Here is a 19,019-nt window from a genome sequence, read left to right as displayed (position 1 = left end):
GCTTCAAACAGCTCTACTTCTAACAGTTCTACTTTCAAAAGCTCTACTACTAACAGCTCCCCCAAACAGGGCCTAAGTAATCCAAAAAAATACCTTCCGACTGGTTATTTTGGGTGAGGTCTTAAGTTGTTATAGAGATAATACATGTTATGGAATATAGAACATGACTTAAAGTGATATCATATTGTTGGGAATTGTATCCTAAATATCAATCGTCAGCATATTGATGATTGAATATTGTAAATAAATTGACAAATTAATAAAGTATTATTTGGCATTATTCATCATTTCATCTTCAAATGAACTCTTATATGATGAAGTCCTTAGGACTTATGTTATGATAAAGGAGGATTTATCTTTGAGTCCTTAAACTTGTTCGCGACCAAATGATATGTTGTTACTAGGACGACAACATTATCGAGATTAGGTCGTTGTGTGACATATACGTTGGTTGTCCTCTTAACCAAGGAGTGTGGAGATACTGGTATGCCATACAGGTGAAGTGTAGGAGTACATTTCACTGAACGTGACCAATTCCGGAACGCTCTACTGTCGAGAGATGTTCCGAGTGGATATGGATATAAGTTTGGCCCTCTGACCTGAGACCGCAACCTGTGACTAGCAAGCAACTCACTGTACTTTGGTACCGGACTACCTGAATTTCTAATTCAGTGACGGAAGGTCACTGGGTGCAATCAAGTACTTGCGTAGTCAGTTGTGAGTCAAGATGGAATTGACCCCTCCTGCAAACAGGAGATAATGTCTTGTGACTAATTTAGCAAAACCTTGGCCAGGGTAATCTCAGTGAGGAGTCACGGGATATCTAAAGTTAATCACATAATGGATGTACTAATTATAGGGTTGACAGTGAGCTCTAAGTCATCCTGGCATTAAGAGTCAAAGGGATTGAATTATACAGTAACCATAGTTCAGGGTTCCAGAATATTTGCTTCGCATATATTCGGCCTATTCAGACGTCGGGTACCATTGCTAGATGGTCACATCGATTAGTGTAGGAAGTCGTTCCTATACTACCGGCTTAGGTTCGAACCTATGAGGTCACACGCATAGAAGATTCCTGATTGATCAAGAAGGCTGATGAATGATTAAGAATCATTCAGGGGTAATTTGGTCAATTCGATTGGCAAATTATCTTATAAAATAATTAAAGTAATTATCGGAGGATTAATTAGTAATTAGATTGCTAATGAACTCAATTGGATTGAGTAATTAGACTAAGGATGAGCCAAATTGAATTAGATTCAATTCTGGGCTCAATCAGGGTTTTTGACCTGATTGGATTAGGTCTGAATCAAGAGGACTTAGGTTGACCAAATTAAATTAGATTAAATTTGTGCTTAATTAGGGATTGACCTAATTGGATTAGGTTCAACCCATGGTAATTGAATCATTCTAATTGTTAGGATTTAATTAAATTAAATGGGTTTGATCTGAAACTATTCGGATCTTGAAATCCACTTGTCACATATCCATGCATGGCGCCATAAATTGATTTTTAATATGATTAAAAATTAATTTAATTTATTTAATGGTGCCATGGGACACTTGGCAACATCAGGGACCTCTTTCATCATTAGATGGGTCGAAATGGAGAGATAAATTCATGAAAAGAATTGGATAAGATCAAATTCTCTCTCTTCATGACATATGCCATCCTTATCTTTATCTCACTTCTAATTAAGGTTGAATTTCGAATTTAATCACCACAAAATCACCACGTGACCCTCTAATCTGATTAGGGGCATGGGAATTTCGAAATTGAAAGAGGGAAGTGGCAACATGATGAATGGTTTAGATTAGATCAAGCTTCATCATGTAATGGCACATGAACTTGAATTTTGAATTCAAAATTCAAAACCCCACAAAATCCTCCACAAATATGGGATGGTTGGCATGAAGTTAGGTAGGAGAGCAACATTAAAAGGACCTCCATCATCTGGTGGTCGAATTCAAGGAAAAAAGAGAGAAAAAGAAGAAGAAAAAAGGGAAAAGAAAAGAGAGGAACCCTAGTTCATGCATGAAAAAATTCTGCATTCAATCTAGCTGACTTCTTCCTCCTCTAAGTCCATCGCGCCATTAGTGTTAGGGGTCCCTGATAAGAGTCTTTAGATCAGATCTAAGTCCTCTTCAATCCCTTTAAACCTTTCCTCCAAGTTCTTCCAAGAAGGCGGATCAAAAGTTGATAGTGTTTGGAAGATCAAATTTCAGCCTCAAGAAATTCTGCGCAAGCTAGCACTTCCGCAGGATTGGATCTCTTCAGGAACTTCGCGTGGACTTCTCGTAGAGGCCATTCGTGTGCGTGGCTGCAAAGTCGAGGATCAGATCCACAAGTTTCATCCATCATAAAAGGTATTAATCCTACATTAATCTTTTATTATGGTGTCAAGATCTAGGTCTGATTCCCCGAGGTTTTACCCTCTTTTGGGGCTCCTCACGGAGATATCTCCAGAATCCATTCAATGGCTATTCGGAGATTAATCGGAATAGAGTTCTTAAGTTTCAGATCTGATAGTTAATCATGCATGAAAGTTTTAGCATAATTGTTTAAACGATTCCGGCATAATCCTATGTGTTCTTAAGGTGCTGATTTCTAGATTTGATCTTGTAAGCATGCATGAATTAAATTGTTTGATTCGATTTTTCCGCTGCGTTTTAAAACTTAAAAAGAACTACGTATGGCTTGATCCCCCTTATGAAGGGGTACGTAGGCAACCCGATCAGGTTCAGCCATGGTTTTAAAAAAAAAAAAAAAAAAATCCGCATGCTTAACACCGAAGAACCTAGGATTCACTTTCAGTGGTATCAGAGCCAGGTTCATGTTTAAACTTTTATGTTTTAATTCTTGTAATTAAATCTGAAATCATGAGCATGCTTAGATTAGATCTAAAGTATTTTTTATGATTGATTTAATTGCTGATTATGCATGATTAACTAGATCTGAAATTTTGAATGCATATGATGCATGTTTGTGTTAAGATTTGTAACATAAATAAATCTGAAATCATAATATTGTTTAGATTAGATCTAAATAAAATTTATGATTCATATGATCTCTGATTTTAATGAACAAATCAGATCTGAAAATAAAAGTGAAAAAACAAATACATAAGATGTATGTTGTTTGTATTAATTCATGTTGTTATGTATATGTGATGCATGAACATTAAATATAATGACTTAAACATGAATTTAATCTGATTACATGTGATTAATTACAAAAACTCAGATCTGAAAATATGTTTTAAGAACTGAAAGATTGTAATTAATATGTAATTAAAAAGAAATATGCAATGATCAAAACTTTCATAAGTCTAAACTTAATTGAGAATTAAGTGTTATGAAATAGAATTGTAACTCAATTAATTGACATTGCATAATTCTTTGGGCATATGGGTTAGCTTGAATCAAGTTCCTAGGATTGGGTTAGACCTAAGGTTAGAATCATACATGGACAAATAGAATTAATTGATCAAATCTAATTAAGTAGTAACTAGATTAGGTCAAGAAAATTCTAGATCAATTTACAATAGTTGTAGATGGATCAAGTCCATGTCTTTGATTAGACCAAGATGGAACTTGATTTAGGCTCAGAGGTGTAGCCCGAGTCATTTGAGTAATCAAATCGAAATTGATTAACCAGTCGGTGTCTAAGGTAAGTTTGGCAGTTTTGACCGGTGGTTTTTAATTGGGAGCTACTCGCACTGATTCGTCTTTGCCGAGTTAATGGCATATCCCTTCCACCGATCTCACTTACCTGGCCGACATGGTCAATCACATTTTGATTGGATCACTTAATGATTCGAGTTAGCCCATGCCTATAAGGAAAATCAGTTTGACTGATTTAGGTGTCTCCTTAACCGGTTTGAGTCTAATCTGATTTGGTGAAGTCAGTGGGAGAAATTAGACTAACCGGATCTTCTCATCTATCCTAATTATGAAATCCTCTAAAATTATTAGGTCCTTAAAATGAAATGGTTATGGGGATAACTAGGTCATAGCCTCCCATTAAGTTGGGTGATAATGGGTCCAATGTTTTGATAATTATTGGAGGCGCGACACGCCTGGTACTTATCAAGCATTGGAATTGTCATTCAATATATGATGAGTTAAGTGTACCTTCAATAGGCGGTCAGGTGAGCCGAGCCACACTCGGGCTTGGTCGTCTATTAGTTGATTAGACTTAACCTTATCATTTAATGGTTGGACCTGACTAGGGTATTCGGTGGAGGCGCCACACGCCTGCCGAAGAACCTAGGGCAAAATTATCACTAGAAGTTGCTTGGTGAAGCAACTGGTTTAGAACCTACCAATGGGTGCATATGGGTTAGCCGAGCCACACTCGGGCCTATATGCGATCTGTTGGGTTCTAGTGCCCACTAAAGAATTAGGAGTAATTTTTCGAATTGGAGGTAGAGGCTACCAATTTGTATAAAATAGTGGGAGTATCTTTAGACTAAAGTCCAAGTCTACTGTGTTTAGTCAATTCATATACTAATAGCCAAATTTTCTTTTATGTAGAAATGGCCACAAGTTTGTCACTTCGCTCATTATTGGATAATGACAAGTTGACTAGTCCCAACTTCAATAATTGGTATAGAAAGCTGAAAACTCAGCATAGTCAGACCAAAAGGATTAAGGATGACCAAAGTCAGGCAGAATGCTTCTATTGTAAGAAGCAGGGGCATTGAAAGAGGAATTGTCCTCAGTACCTTACCTCACTTGACCCGAACAGGCTAAGCAAGAGAAAAGGGCAATCAGTTGCTGATCAAGGTATTTATATGATAACACCTTGTAATTTCTCTATATGTGATAATTCAACCTGGGTATTAGATACTGGAAGTCCGTTTAATATATGCAATTCATTGCAAGGACTTCAGGTCAATGAGAGATTTAAAAACAGCGAGAGATTTCTGAATGTTGGAGATGGAAGATCTGTTCCAGTTCTAGCTTTAGGAAATCTCAAACTTGTTTTCAATTCTCATGTAGTTGTCTTGAGTGATTGTCACTATTGTCCTGCATTCTTATTGAATGTAATTTCCGTAGGCCTTTTGGCCATGAACGGTTATGAAATTTCAATAAAGAAATATTCTTGTGATATCATTATGAATGGTGTTACTGTAATGAATGGACAATTGAGCAATGGCATCTACTTGTTATCACAACCTGTTAATGTAATGTACACGTCAAGTAAGCGTCCTAGAATAGATAATATCACGGATGTCTACCTTTGGCATCATAGGCTAGGTCATATTAACAAGAACAGGATGAACAGGTTAAGTAAAGAGGGAATCCTCAATGTTAATGATTGTGAATCATTGACAACCTGTGAGTCATGTCTTCTTGGTAAGATGACCAAATCACCTTTTACCGGAAAAGGTGAACGAGCCAGTGATTTATTGACCCTTGTACATTCTGATGTATGTGGGCCAATAAGCACAGATGCTAGAGGTGGGTATTCATATTTCATTACGTTTACAGACGACCTTTCTAGGTATGGTTATGTCTATTTAATGAGACATAAATCTGAAGCATTTGAAATGTTCAAATTGTATCGTAATGAAGTAGAAAAACAAACTGGAAAGAGTATTAAAACTCTTCGATCAGATCGAGGAGGCGAATACCTTTCCAATGAGTTTTTGACATATTTAGGAGAGAATGGGATTCTCTCCCAATGGACTCCTCCTGGTACACCACAGTATAACGGTGTATCAGAAAGAAGAAATCGAACTCTGTTAGACATGGTTCGATCCATGATGGGGTTTGCAAGTCTGCCCATATCCTTTTGGGGATATGCACTTGAGTCAGCCTGCTACATTCTAAATAAGGTTCCAAGTAAGTCTGTAAATAAAACACCACATGAGATGTGGACTGGACGTAAGCCAATGCTGTCTCACCTTAGGGTTTGGGGGTGTCCAGCATATGTCAAACGTTTGAAGACAGACAAACTTGAACCCAAGTCTGACAAATGTTTCTTTGTTGGTTATCCTAAAGAAACTAAAGGATATTACTTCTACTTTGCTGAAGAACAAAAGTTATTCGTAAGCAATAGAGCTGTTTTCTTAGAGAAAGAATTCCTTAGTGAAGGAACTAAAAGCTCTAATGTTGAGCTTAGAAAAGTTCAACATGTAGAAGATCCGACACCATCTACTGAACTAGTTGAGTCAGATTTGATTAGATCAGATCCAGAACCCATCTTAGATGCACCATTAAGGCGATCAGGTAGAGTACCACGTCAGCCGGACAGATACTACGGTTTCTTGGTCCAGGACGGGGATCCTGTCGAACTTGATGAAAACAATGAGGATCCGATCACCTATATGGATGCTATGCAGAGGCATGACTCTGATGCATGGCTTGGAGCCATGCAATCCGAAATGGAATCCATGAAGGTCAATGATGTATGGACATTAGTTGACCCACCCGAAGGGATTAAACCCATAGGGTGTAAGTGGATTTTCAAAAGAAAACGGGGCGCAGACGGAAAAGTAGAGACCTATAAAGCCCGTCTGGTTGCCAAGGGATATCGTCAACGTTATGGTATTGACTATGACGAGACGTTTTCTCCTGTGGCAATGCTCAAATCCATTCGGATTATGCTTGCGATAGCAGCACACTTAGATTATGAAATCTGGCAGATGGATGTTAAAACCGCTTTTCTAAATGGAGATTTAGAAGAAGAGGTGTATATGATGCAACCTGAAGGTTTTATATCTGCAGATGAGTCTAAGGTGTGCAAGCTTCAAAAATCCATTTATGGATTAAAGCAAGCTTCACGGAGTTGGAACATACGATTTGATAAGGTGATCAAATCATATGGCTTCATTAAGAATGAAGAGGAACCTTGCATTTATAAATGGACAAATGGTTCAGTTATTATATTTCTTGTTTTGTATGTGGATGACATTCTTTTAATCGGGAATGACATTCCTGCATTACAAGGAATAAAGGTTTGGCTATCATCTCAATTTGCCATGAAGGATTTGGGAGAAGCATCTTACATCCTAGGGATGAAGATCTATAGAGATAGATCTAGAAGATTGCTTGGATTATCCCAATCCACATACATTGATACTATACTGAAAAGGTTCAGTATGATTAATTCCAAGAAAGGCTATCTTCCAATGGGCCATGGAATTAACCTCTCTAAAAGGGATTGTCCGACAACCTCTCAAGAAAGAGAGACTATGGATAGAATTCCATATGCTTCGGCAGTGGGATCTATAATGTATGCCATGACATGTACTAGACCAGACGTGGCATACTCACTAGGAGTAGTGAGTAGATACCAGTCTGATCCAGGTAGCAACCACTGGAAGGTTGTCAAAACCATCCTTAAGTATTTGAGAAATACTAAAGATCAGTGGCTTGTCTACGGTGATTCTGACTTAAAACTTGAGGGATATACCGATTCAAGTTTTCAGTCAGATCAAGATGATAGCAAGAGCGTGTCGGGATATATCTTCACTCTTAAGGGTGGGGCCATCTGCTGGAAGAGTTCCAAGCAGCATACAGTGGCAGATTCTACATGTGAAGCAGAATACATTGCAGCATCTGATGCAGCCAAGGAAGCCGTATGGTTGCGCAAGTTCATCACCGAGCTGGGAGTGGCACCTTCCATTGATGGTCCAGTTCCTATATTTTGTGATAACACTGGAGCCATAGCTCAGGCAAAGGAACCTAAAGCACATCAGCGGACCAAGCATATTCTGCGACGTTATCACCTGGTTCGAGAGATTATAGAACGAGGTGATATTGATCTTCAGAAGATTGACACAAAAGAAAATCTGGCTGACCCATTTACCAAAGTCCTCGGCATCAAAGAGTTCAACGAACACAAGTCGAAGATGGGTATTAGATACTGTGCCGATTGGCTTTAGGCTAAGTGGGAGTTGTTGGGAATTGTATCCTAAATATCAATCGTCAGCATATTGATGATTGAATATTGTAAATAAATTGACAAATTAATAAAGTATTATTTGGCATTATTCATCATTTCATCTTCAAATGAACTCTTATATGATGAAGTCCTTAGGACTTATGTTATGATAAAGGAAGATTTATCTTTGAGTCCTTAAACTTGTTCGCGACCAAATGATATGTTGTTACTAGGACGACAACATTATCGAGATTAGGTCGTTGTGTGACATATACGTTGGTTGTCCTCTTAACCAAGGAGTGTGGAGACACTGGTATGCCATACAGGTGAAGTGTAGGAGTACATTTCACTGAACGTGACCAATTCCGGAACGCTCTACTGTCGAGAGATGTTCCGAGTGGATATGGGTATAAGTTTGGCCCTCTGACCTGAGACCGCAACCTGTGACTAGCAAGCAACTCACTGTACTTTGGTACCGGACTACCTGAATTTCTAATTCAGTGACGGAAGGTCACTGGGTGCAGTCAAGTACTTGCGTAGTCAGTTGTGAGTCAAGATGGAATTGACCCCTCCTGCAAACAGGAGATAATGTCTTGTGACTAATTTAGCAAAACCTTGGCCAGGGTAATCTCACTGAGAGTCACGGGATATCTAAAGTTAATCACATAATGGATGTACTAATTATAGGGTTGACAGTGAGCTCTAAGTCATCCTGGCATTAAGAGTCAAAGGGATTGAATTATACAGTAACCATAGTTCAGGGTTCCAGAATATTTGCTTCGCATATATTCGGCCTATTCGGACGTCGGGTACCATTGCTAGATGGTCACATCGATTAGTGTAGGAAGTCGTTCCTATACTACCGGCTTAGGTTCGAACCTATGAGGTCACACGCATAGAAGATTCCTGATTGATCAAGAAGGCTGATGAATGATTAAGAATCATTCAGGGGTAATTTGGTCAATTCGATTGGCAAATTATCTTATAAAATAATTAAAGTAATTATCGGAGGATTAATTAGTAATTAGATTGCTAATGAACTCAATTGGATTGAGTAATTAGACTAAGGATGAGCCAAATTGAATTAGATTCAATTCTGGGCTCAATCAGGGTTTTTGACCTGATTGGATTAGGTCTGAATCAAGAGGACTTAGGTTGACCAAATTAAATTAGATTAAATTTGTGCTTAATTAGGGATTGACCTAATTGGATTAGGTTCAACCCATGGTAATTGAATCATTCTAATTGTTAGGATTTAATTAAATTAAATGGGTTTGATCTGAAACTATTCGGATCTTGAAATCCACTTGTCACATATCCATGCATGGTGCCATAAATTGATTTTTAATATGATTAAAAATTAATTTAATTTATTTAATGGTGCCATGGGACACTTGGCAACATCAGGGACCTCTTTCATCATTAGATGGGTCGAAATGGAGAGATAAATTCATGAAAAGAATTGGATAAGATCAAATTCTTTCTCTTCATGACATATGCCATCCTTATCTTTATCTCACTTCTAATTAAGGTTGAATTTCGAATTTAATCACCACAAAATCACCACGTGACCCTCTAATCTGATTAGGGGCATGGGAATTTCGAAATTGAAAGAGGGAAGTGGCAACATGATGAATGGTTTAGATTAGATCAAGCTTCATCATGTAATGGCACATGAACTTGAATTTTGAATTCAAAATTCAAAACCCCACAAAATCCTCCACAAATATGGGATGGTTGGCATGAAGTTAGGTAGGAGAGCAACATTAAAAGGACCTCCATCATCTGGTGGTCGAATTCAAGGAAAAAAGAGAGAAAAAGAAGAAGAAAAAAGGAAAAAGAAAAGAGAGGAACCCTAGTTCATGCATGGAAAAATTCTGCATTCAATCTAGCTGACTTCTTCCTCCTCTAAGTCCATCGCGCCATTAGTGTTAGGGGTCCCTGATAAGAGTCTTTAGATCAGATCTAAGTCCTCTTCAATCCCTTTAAATCTTTCCTCCAAGTTCTTCCAAGAAGGCGGATCAAAAGTTGATAGTGTTTGGAAGATCAAATTTCAGCCTCAAGAAATTCTGCGCAAGCTAGCACTTCCGCAGGATTGGATCTCTTCAGGAACTTCGCGTGGACTTCTCGTAGAGGCCATTCGTGTGCGTGGCTGCGAAGTCGAGGATCAGATCCACAAGTTTCATCCATCATAAAAGGTATTAATCCTACATTAATCTTTTATTATGGTGTCAAGATCTAGGTCTGATTCTCCGAGGTTTTACCCTCTTTTGGGGCTCCTCACGGAGATATCTCCAGAATCCATTCAATGGATATTCGGAGATTAATCGGAATAGAGTTCTTAAGTTTCAGATCTGATAGTTAATCATGCATGAAAGTTTTAGCATAATTGTTTAAACGATTCCGGCATAATCCTATGTGTTCTTAAGGTGCTGATTTCTAGATTTGATCTTGTAAGCATGCATGAATTAAATTATTTGATTCGATTTTTCCGCTGCGTTTTAAAACTTAAAAAGAACTACGTATGGCTTGATCCCCCTTATGAAGGGGTACGTAGGCAACCCGATCAGGTTCAGCCATGGTTTTAAAAAAAAAAAAAAAAAATCCGCATGCTTAACACCGAAGAACCTAGGATTCACTTTCACATATATCAAAAGGTTTTTTCATATCAAGGTGGGCCCGTATACTCTAGCTTGTTCCCCTCCATGGTTTTCACTGTCGCGGCTTGGTGTTCTAAGTTTTCCATACCAGCTCCAAAGTAAGATGGGAATAAGTTCTTTATATGTGCATAATTTGTAGCTTGTAAAGAAAAAAATTAGCAAAATGGGATCTTGTTACTAAACTGGCGAATGCTCCCTCCAATTTATGACCTTTGTATATGATAAGCTCGATTTTGATCTTGTACTTCTTGGTTTCATTTCTTCTTTTCTTTTCTATTTTTTTTTATTGCTCAATTTTTTATCTTGAGTTTCAGTCTTTCAATAAACGCATTTTGACATATCTACAAAAGAATTGTAGTCCATAAACCCCTTTCCTGTGAGCCCTAGAATCATCATTAGCCAGCCAATCAGCCCCTCTGGTTCATCTTTATCACCTTGATGTGCATGTTTTCTTTTTTGAGATAATTACATGTACATGTTTTCTTACAAAGAAATCTTTGGCGCTTGCTTCTTGGAAGTAAATTTGCAATAACAATAGGGAATGTTTTCTCTTTTATGCTGATTCTTATAAATCAAGGCACACCGACTCTTGCAAAATTTTCTCAAACATAGTTCATGCTTCAATAACAATGGCTAAAAGAAAGAAGGAAAGATCCGAAACGGCTAGTTAGAGCGAGAAGCTCCGGTTCTTGAGAGAGAGGGATAACGGCTAGTTGGCCGGCGGGAAGTCAGTCTGTGCCCCGGCTGTCCGGCGATGACCACGGCGGGCTGGGCAGTGCGTTTTTGTATTACGGTTTGTTGAGGTTCCTCGATGTAGCCGGCGATTAGCTTGGGTGCGCGGAGGAAGCAGCTGCCGGGCCACCTGGCTCTGAAGCCGGAGGGCAGGGGTCGGGCCTCTGGTAGCTTGCGTCCCGGGTGGTGTGAGCAGGCGACATCCCGGTGGCCGGCGAGGTTAACTCAGTCTGTTCTGTTTGGCTAACCCCCCCTGTTTTCTTACAGGTGCGATGGATCGGAAGGGTAAGCAACCGATGGGGAAGGCACCGGAAGAAGCGGCGAGAGGACCTGGTAAGGTACACGATCATGGACGAGGGGAGCGCTCCGGCGCTTGGTCGCGGCCGGGGCCGTGGGTTACTCAATGGCCCACGGCCGCGGAGGTGGAACGGCTGAGCTGTCGCTTCCTGGATATCCTCCGGCTCCCGGAGGAACCGATAGCGGCGGCCCGACGTGAATGGCAAGGGCGGGCGTTGCTGCCTCGCACTTTTGGCCGCCGCGTCCCGGCGGAGTGGGTGGCCAAAGACGTGGCGGCCCGGGCAAAACTAAAGGATGTGGTGGCCGTCCCGCTCGCGGACGACCACCTTGCCCTGCGTTTCCGGTCGACGGAGGACCGGGACCGAGCCCTGAGCGAGGGCCCGTGGGTGGTGGCGGGGCAGCTCCTAGCCATGAGCCCATGGGTCCCCGACTTCGAGCCCGACGATGGTACTGTGCAGAGGGCCCTGGTTTGGCTTCGTCTGCCCCGCCTGCCGCCGGAGTACTGGTCGACTTCGACCATTCTCCAGATTGCGGCTCGGGCGGGTCGGCCGATAGCGGTTGACGGGGTCACCGAGCAACAGGAGTCGATGGGGTTTGCCCGGATCAAGATCGAGGTCGCTGTCAACGAACCCTTGTTACCGGGGGTTCTGATTCAAGGGGAGACGAAGGTGCGTTGGCAGCCCTTCGTCTTCGAAAACATAGCCGCACTCTGCCCCCGTTGCGGGCGGATGGGCCATGGGGAGGCGTCTTGTCGTTTCCCGGTGGCCGGCTGTGCTGCGGAGGGTCTGGCGTCGGGGGCAGAGCCCCCGGCGGGCGGGTCGGACCAGCCGCCACCGGCTGGTGGAGTGGAGAACCAAGGGCCAGTTTATGGCCCTTGGATGGTGGCGACGCGGAGGAAAATCCCGTGGGAGAGTCGTCCGCCGCGGCCGGGGGAGACGACCGGCACCGATCCGGGACCCGTGTCGTCCTTCCCTCGGCCGCCACCCCCGGCGGCCCGCCCGACCTCGCCGGCATCCCCTGTGGACACTGACGGCTGGCAAAAGCCGACGAAGGTCGCGCGCCGCCGGTCGCCGTTGGCCGGAGGAGGGGAAGGGCTGCCCCCGGTACCTCCCATGGGCCACCATCGGCTTGCCCTGGTCGATGAACCAGGAGACGGTTCGGCCGAGTCCGGGGATCCGGAGCTGAGCCAGCGAGGCGACTCGCCCCCTCCGCGGGCCGACCCTGGGCCGAGCGGGGTGGGCAAGGCCCGGGGCCTAACCCAAAAAAGGCCCAGGCCCCAAGCGGGCCTTGGCCCACAAGGGGGCCTGGGTCCGGTGACCCAATTGGCCCAGCAGGCCAATCAAGCACAGGCCCAGCGCGGCCGGGCCCAGAGGGCCGGGCGTCGGGGCCGTGGGCCAGCTGGCGTAGCCCACGGCGCTCCTCGAGCTGGTGGCGCGCCGCGAGCTGATGGCGCGCTCCGAGCCGACGGCGCGCCCCGCGCGGACGGCGCGCCCCGCGCGGACGGCGCGCCCGAAGCGGGTGACGCGCCCCGCGCCGGGGACGTCCTCCCGGCTTGCGTCGGGGGCGCGCGTGGGGATGAGGCCGCGCTTTGCGACCGGGCTGGGGGGCCGTTGGCTGTGCAGGGCCAGCGGGCCTCTTCTACGATGGGGCCGCCGGGTGACCGGGTCTTGGGCCATGGGGATGGCCCGCGAGTCCAGGTACCTCTGGTCCACGATGTCGGGGGCCTACAGGGCCAGGGTACGCGCAGCCTGGGTTCCCCTGAGCCGGACACTTTGGCCCAGGACGAGCTGACCTTGGTCAGGGGTCCTGAGGCACCCACAGGGCCTTTCCAGTACAGCCCACCCTGTCGGGAGCTGGACTCGCGGCTGGGGATCCCCCCAGCTGCTAGCCAGGACCTTCCTATGTTGGGTGCAGGCCTAGATGGGGTTGTTCGTTTTGGCCTTACACCCCTGACCCCGGGCGTGCTGGAGGATACCACCCCAAGTAGGTGTGTGGTGGGGGACCACCCCACCCCACGCCTAGAGGAGAGCACGGCCGTGGCAGGAGGGGGCATGGACCACTCTACTGCCTTGCAGCAGGTTAGGGCGGCAGTTATGGGGGTTGTATCCACGACCGTCGATGTGGAGGAGCAGCGAGGCATCATAGGCGTTGAGCCTATGGATGGCCCCGCGACTCTAGGAGAGGAGGGGTCTGAGGCCGACTATGTGGACTGTGACCCATGATGATTCTCGCTTGGAATTGTAGGGGGGCGGCCAAGCCGTCCTTCATGACTTCTTTCAAACGGTTAGTGCAGGTCCATTGTCCGGAGATCTGTTTCCTCTGTGAGACCCGATTATCTGGCGAGGGGCTCGGACGTTTGAGGCGGCGCCTTGAGAGGGACTGGCAGACCTATGCGATCGACTCTCGGGGGCTGTCGGGAGGTATTTTGGTTCTGTGGAGGCGTGGAGTGACGACAGTTGATGTCTTTCACAACTGCCCCCAACAGGTAGTCATGGTCGTGTCGAGACCTGATGTTGCCCCGTGGGTGCTGTGCGGTGTTTACGCGAGCACGGACCATAGGGTTAAGAGAGTCCTTTGGCAGGAGATCACCAACCTGGCCGCTCAGGGTATCCCGACGGTTGTGGTTGGTGATTTCAATTGCATCCAGAGTGAGAATGAGAAGCGGGGGGGCGCTGCCTTTACTGACAGAGTGGATAGGAGGGAGTTCCGTGACTTTGTGTCGCGGAATGGCCTGGTAGACTTAGGTTTTTCGGGACCACAGTTTACTTGGTGTAATAATCAGCATGGCAGTGCTAGGGTATGGGAGAGATTAGATAGGGCCTTAGCGTCCCCAGATTGGATCCTTCGATTTCCCACTAGTAGGGTCACTCACCTCCCTCGGATTGCCTCGGATCACTGCCCTCTGCTACTCTCTACCTCATCGAGTCCCACCCACCATAGCCCCTTCCGCTTTGAGAAGGTTTGGCTGTCGTACCCCCAGTCTTGGGACATTGTCCGCGACGCGTGGCGGATCCCGGTACATGGGGATGCCATGCAGCGGGTCTCGCGCAAACTTGAGTTGACCAAGAGGCGCTTGCGCCGTTGGAACCGTGAGGTTGTGGGTAATATTTTCCGGCGCTTGGAGGTGATAGAGACCTCGATCGCTGAGCTACAAAGGAAGGAAGACCTAGGGGGCGTGCTTCCGGAGGACGATATGGTTGACCTTCGGGGCCTACTTGCGACTCATCATTCGCTGCTACGGCAACATGAGGTCTTCTGGAGACAGAAATCTCGTGTGCAGTGGGTAAGCGAGGGTGACCGTAATACTAGCTTCTTTCATCGGACGACAGTCATCCGGCGACGACGGAGTATGATCCATTCCCTGCGCGACAGGTCCGGCCATCGGGTGGATGGTGAGCCTACCATTCGACAGGTCTTGCTTGATTTTTTCCGCGCTAGATGGACAGAGGATGAGGGGGCCTATGATGGTCACTACCCTCTCAGGGTGGACGGGGGTATTGGAGAGGTCGAGTGCGCATCCTTGATCCGACCGGTGATGGCACAGGAGGTGCATGAGGCGGTCTGGGCCTTGGCAGCAGACAAGGCCCCGGGACCCGATGGTTTCCCCCCTTTCTTTTTTCGGCGATATTGGGGTATTATCCGACCAGCAGTGGTGGAGGCCATTCAGTGCTTCTTCACCCAGGCTGCGATGCCTGAGGATTGGAAGGCCACCTTCATCACGCTTATGCCTAAGCGTCAGGATGCAGATGAGCCTTGTCATTTTAGGCCCATTAGCCTATGTACAACCTTATACAAGGTTGTGGCAAGAATTTTGGTGGGCAGGATGAAGCCCCTTTTACCTGGCATTATTAGTCAGGAACAGGGGGCTTTTGTAGCTGGTAGAAATATTTCTCACAATGTTATGTTAGCCCAGGAAATGATGTGGGATCTGCGGCGGGCATCGAAGCGACACAGCTTGATGGCAGTCAAGCTGGACATGGAGCGGGCTTACGACAGGATCAGGTGGAGTTTCCTTCAGCGGGTACTGGAAGAGCACGGCTTCCCCAGGCAGTGGATTGGATGGATTATGGGGTGTGTCCGGGGGCCAAAGTTTTCTATCTTGGTCAACGGCACTCCATCGATTTTCTTCGAGTCCATGATGGGATTACGACAGGGATGTCCCTTATCCCCTTATTTGTTTATCACCTGTGCTGATATTTTATCCCGTGCTTTGCAGGGAGCGTGTGCCAGCCGGGAGCTGGAGGCCTATGTGCCAGCATCGGGGGCCCGCCCTATCTCCCATTTACTCTTTGCTGATGACTGTCTTCTCTTGGCTAGGGCACGGACTCCAGAGGCACGGGTCCTACGCAGGGTGGTGGCAGACTATTGCGTGGCATCAGGTCAAAGAGTAAACTTCCTCAAGTATGCTATCTTCTTCAGCCCCAGCACAGAAAGCGGAGTCAAACAGGAGATCAGAGGGATACTGCAGGTACCAGAGCAGGAGGGGACGCTGACCTACCTTGGCGTCCCTATCACGGGTCGGAGGCTACGGGTGGCCGAGTGCTTGGGCTTGGTGCAGCGGGTCCAGAGCAGGCTGGAGGGATGGAGGGCATCCTCCCTATCCATGATGGGGAGAGTGACATTGGTCAGAGCAGTGCTGGGATCTATTCCGGTGTACCTTATGGCCAACACAGTAGTTCCGAAGACGATTCTGTTGAGGATCGAACGCCTTCTTCGGAGCTTTCTGTGGGGGTCATATAGTGGAGGCCATGGAGTGCATTTGGTAGCTTGGGAGCAGGTTTGCCTTCCTACTAGCGAGGGTGGTCTAGGGGTGCAGTCCCTCGTTCAGAGGCGTGAGGCACTCATTGCCCGGCACGCGGCCCAGTTTATGTTAGCGGCACACAGCTTCTGGAGTCAGGTGATGGCAGCTAGATATGGTCGGGGGGCTTCATCAGCAGCACGGACCGGTCGACGAGTCTCCTTCATGTGGCGCGAGATCGGGAGGTATTTGCCATCAGTTGCAGAACACACCAGGTGGTTGATCGGCGATGGCCGGAGTATTGATGTGACCAGTGACTCGTGGGTGGACACCCTTCCCCTGAGTCGCTGGCCGACCATGGTAGATGCAGAGGCAGTGGAGGGGCTACGGGTGTGCGATCTCCTAGCACCAGGAGGGGCAGAGTGGGATGAGGCCAGGTTACGGCTGTTCTTCGGGGTACACCTGGCTGTGAGGATTCGGTCCCTCCCGCTTCCAGGTTGTGGGGGGCCGGATGTCAGAGTATGGGGCACTTCGAGCCGGGCCGGTGTTAGACTGGGAGACCTATCCCGTGCCATTCAGCCAGAGCACGAGCCGGGGTCAGATTGCGCTTGGATCTGGAGGTCCGGCCTCCACCCGAGGGCAGCTCTCTTTTTGTGGAAGGTGTTCTGGGATCGCCTTCCGACGAGAGCAGTGTTGAGCAGGCGTGGCTGGGGGATCCCTGCGGAGTGCGGGACGTGCGGAGCTGAGGAGACAGTGGACCATGTGCTCTTTCAGTGTACTTGGGCGATGTCGACATGGCAGTGGACAGGGATCCCGCAGGGGCTCGATGTGCGCGGATACAGTTCCTTAGTATGACGCGGCAGTGGCTAGCTAGTCCGCAGACTCATGAGGAGGGCATCAGAGCGACTTGCACGGCCCTTCAGATCTGGCTGGCAAGGAATGCTCGTACTCTCGGCCAGCGCAGGGTGTCATCGAGGTTTGCAGCAGAGTTTGCTCGAGCACAGGCCACGGAGATCAGCCATATCCCTTCCTCAGTTAGACCTTTGACAGCTCGGGACACCTGGGGTTCCCCCCTTGCTCCGGCAGCTCCTCAGATGGTGTTTTTCACCTGGGAGCCCCCACCCCCGAGCTTCCTCAAGGTCAACTTTGATGGGTCTGTGTTGGATGGCGGCTCGCGTGGTGGTGCAGGTTTTGTCATACGGGACCCGCAGTCTAGGGTTGTGGCCGCAGGCGGCTGCCACTTGTTCGCTACATCAGTCCCGGGAGCAGAGCTGCGCGCTGCCTGGGCGGGGCTTCGACATGCACAGGCGATAATGCGGACCAGCTCGATTATTCTGGAGGGCGACTCAGCTACCGTTATTGGATGGATTCAGAAGGGGTTGAGGGGTGAGAGCTCAGACCACCCCTTGATCCGCGACATAGTCAGGATGATGAGAGATGGGGGGGCCATCCAGGCCAAGCATGTATTTCGGGAGGCCAATGGGGCGGCTGATTGGGTGGCCGCCTATGCGGCCCACCATTCGGGTTACGCCTTTTGGTCAGGGGAGGGGGAGCTACCATTGGCACTCCGTGAGATATTGTATTTTGATCTTATTGGGTGTATTCACACACGGTCTGTATGAAGCACCCGTTTTAGCAAAAAAAAAAAAATAAAAAAAAAATAACAATGGCTTAAGAAATTGTCAAAATTTTGTTAGATGATATATTAATCAACTAAACTAACATTATATCATAGTAATGGCAATATATGTGAAAAGTTAAGGTGGGTATTTTGTAGGATTAAACAACCAAAAGAAAATGGTTTGCTCCAAGTAAAAGAGGCCAAATTTAATTATTCTACTATAGGATTTCTTGTTGATATCTTACTACGCTATCCTGGAGAGACTCTTAGAACAAGTTATATCTTATAGTACAATAACACTCTTCATATTATATCTTGAAGCAATCCTTCATCAGCATAGTGGTTCTCCAAGCTATCCTTGATGGATTTGGCATCCATGAACTATCTAATACTTCATGAATTTGACAATTTTTTAAAATATTCATGAGCTATGGACATGGAAAATAATATATGTGTAAAAACCCAAAAAAAAAAGGGAAAGGGCGGATGGGCCGGCCCAAAAAGACCGGGCCCATCCTCCTTATTACGATCGTGCCCTAGGAAAAAAAGGGGTGAAGAAAAAGTGGGGGGGGGCGCTAAGGTTGATTGCCGGAGGGGACACCGGAGAGGAGACGAGCGCCGGAGAGGGGATCCGGCCGGCCGCGCTTCGGTGAAGACTCCTCACAAATCGAGTGAAGAGCTCTCGGATCCTCGGATTTCAACCGAGTTGCTCACGGATTCTTCCATCCATCTCTCGCCGGAAAGATCGCCGGAGCACGCCGTCGGACCGAGGTAAATGGGGTTCCTTTCCTTATGCTTCATGTTCTGAATTTTTGGGAGGTGTTGGATTGGGTTTTGGCCGGAGAATCATCGGAGAAGAGTCCGAAACAGGGTACCCCTGTTTCGGCCTCTTCCTTGTAAATTTTGGCCACCGCCGGCCGCCGGTTGGCCGGGATCCATGGCATTGGGGGTTGAATCGGGACTGTGGGAGGTCGGAGTAGGGTTCTAGGGCTTTGGTTGGAGATGGGAGATGGCGGATCCGAGGCCTTCTTCCTCGTGATCCCGTCCTCTCCTCCTCTTTCCCCCGTCGGTTGG

The sequence above is a fragment of the Phoenix dactylifera genome, chromosome 12, assembly GCF_051530095.1.
Source record: "Phoenix dactylifera cultivar Ajwa chromosome 12, Ajwa_hap1_PhDact_Kaust_v1.1, whole genome shotgun sequence".
Taxonomy (NCBI): domain Eukaryota; kingdom Viridiplantae; phylum Streptophyta; class Magnoliopsida; order Arecales; family Arecaceae; genus Phoenix; species Phoenix dactylifera.
Note: the sequence above shows the minus strand (reverse complement) of the source record.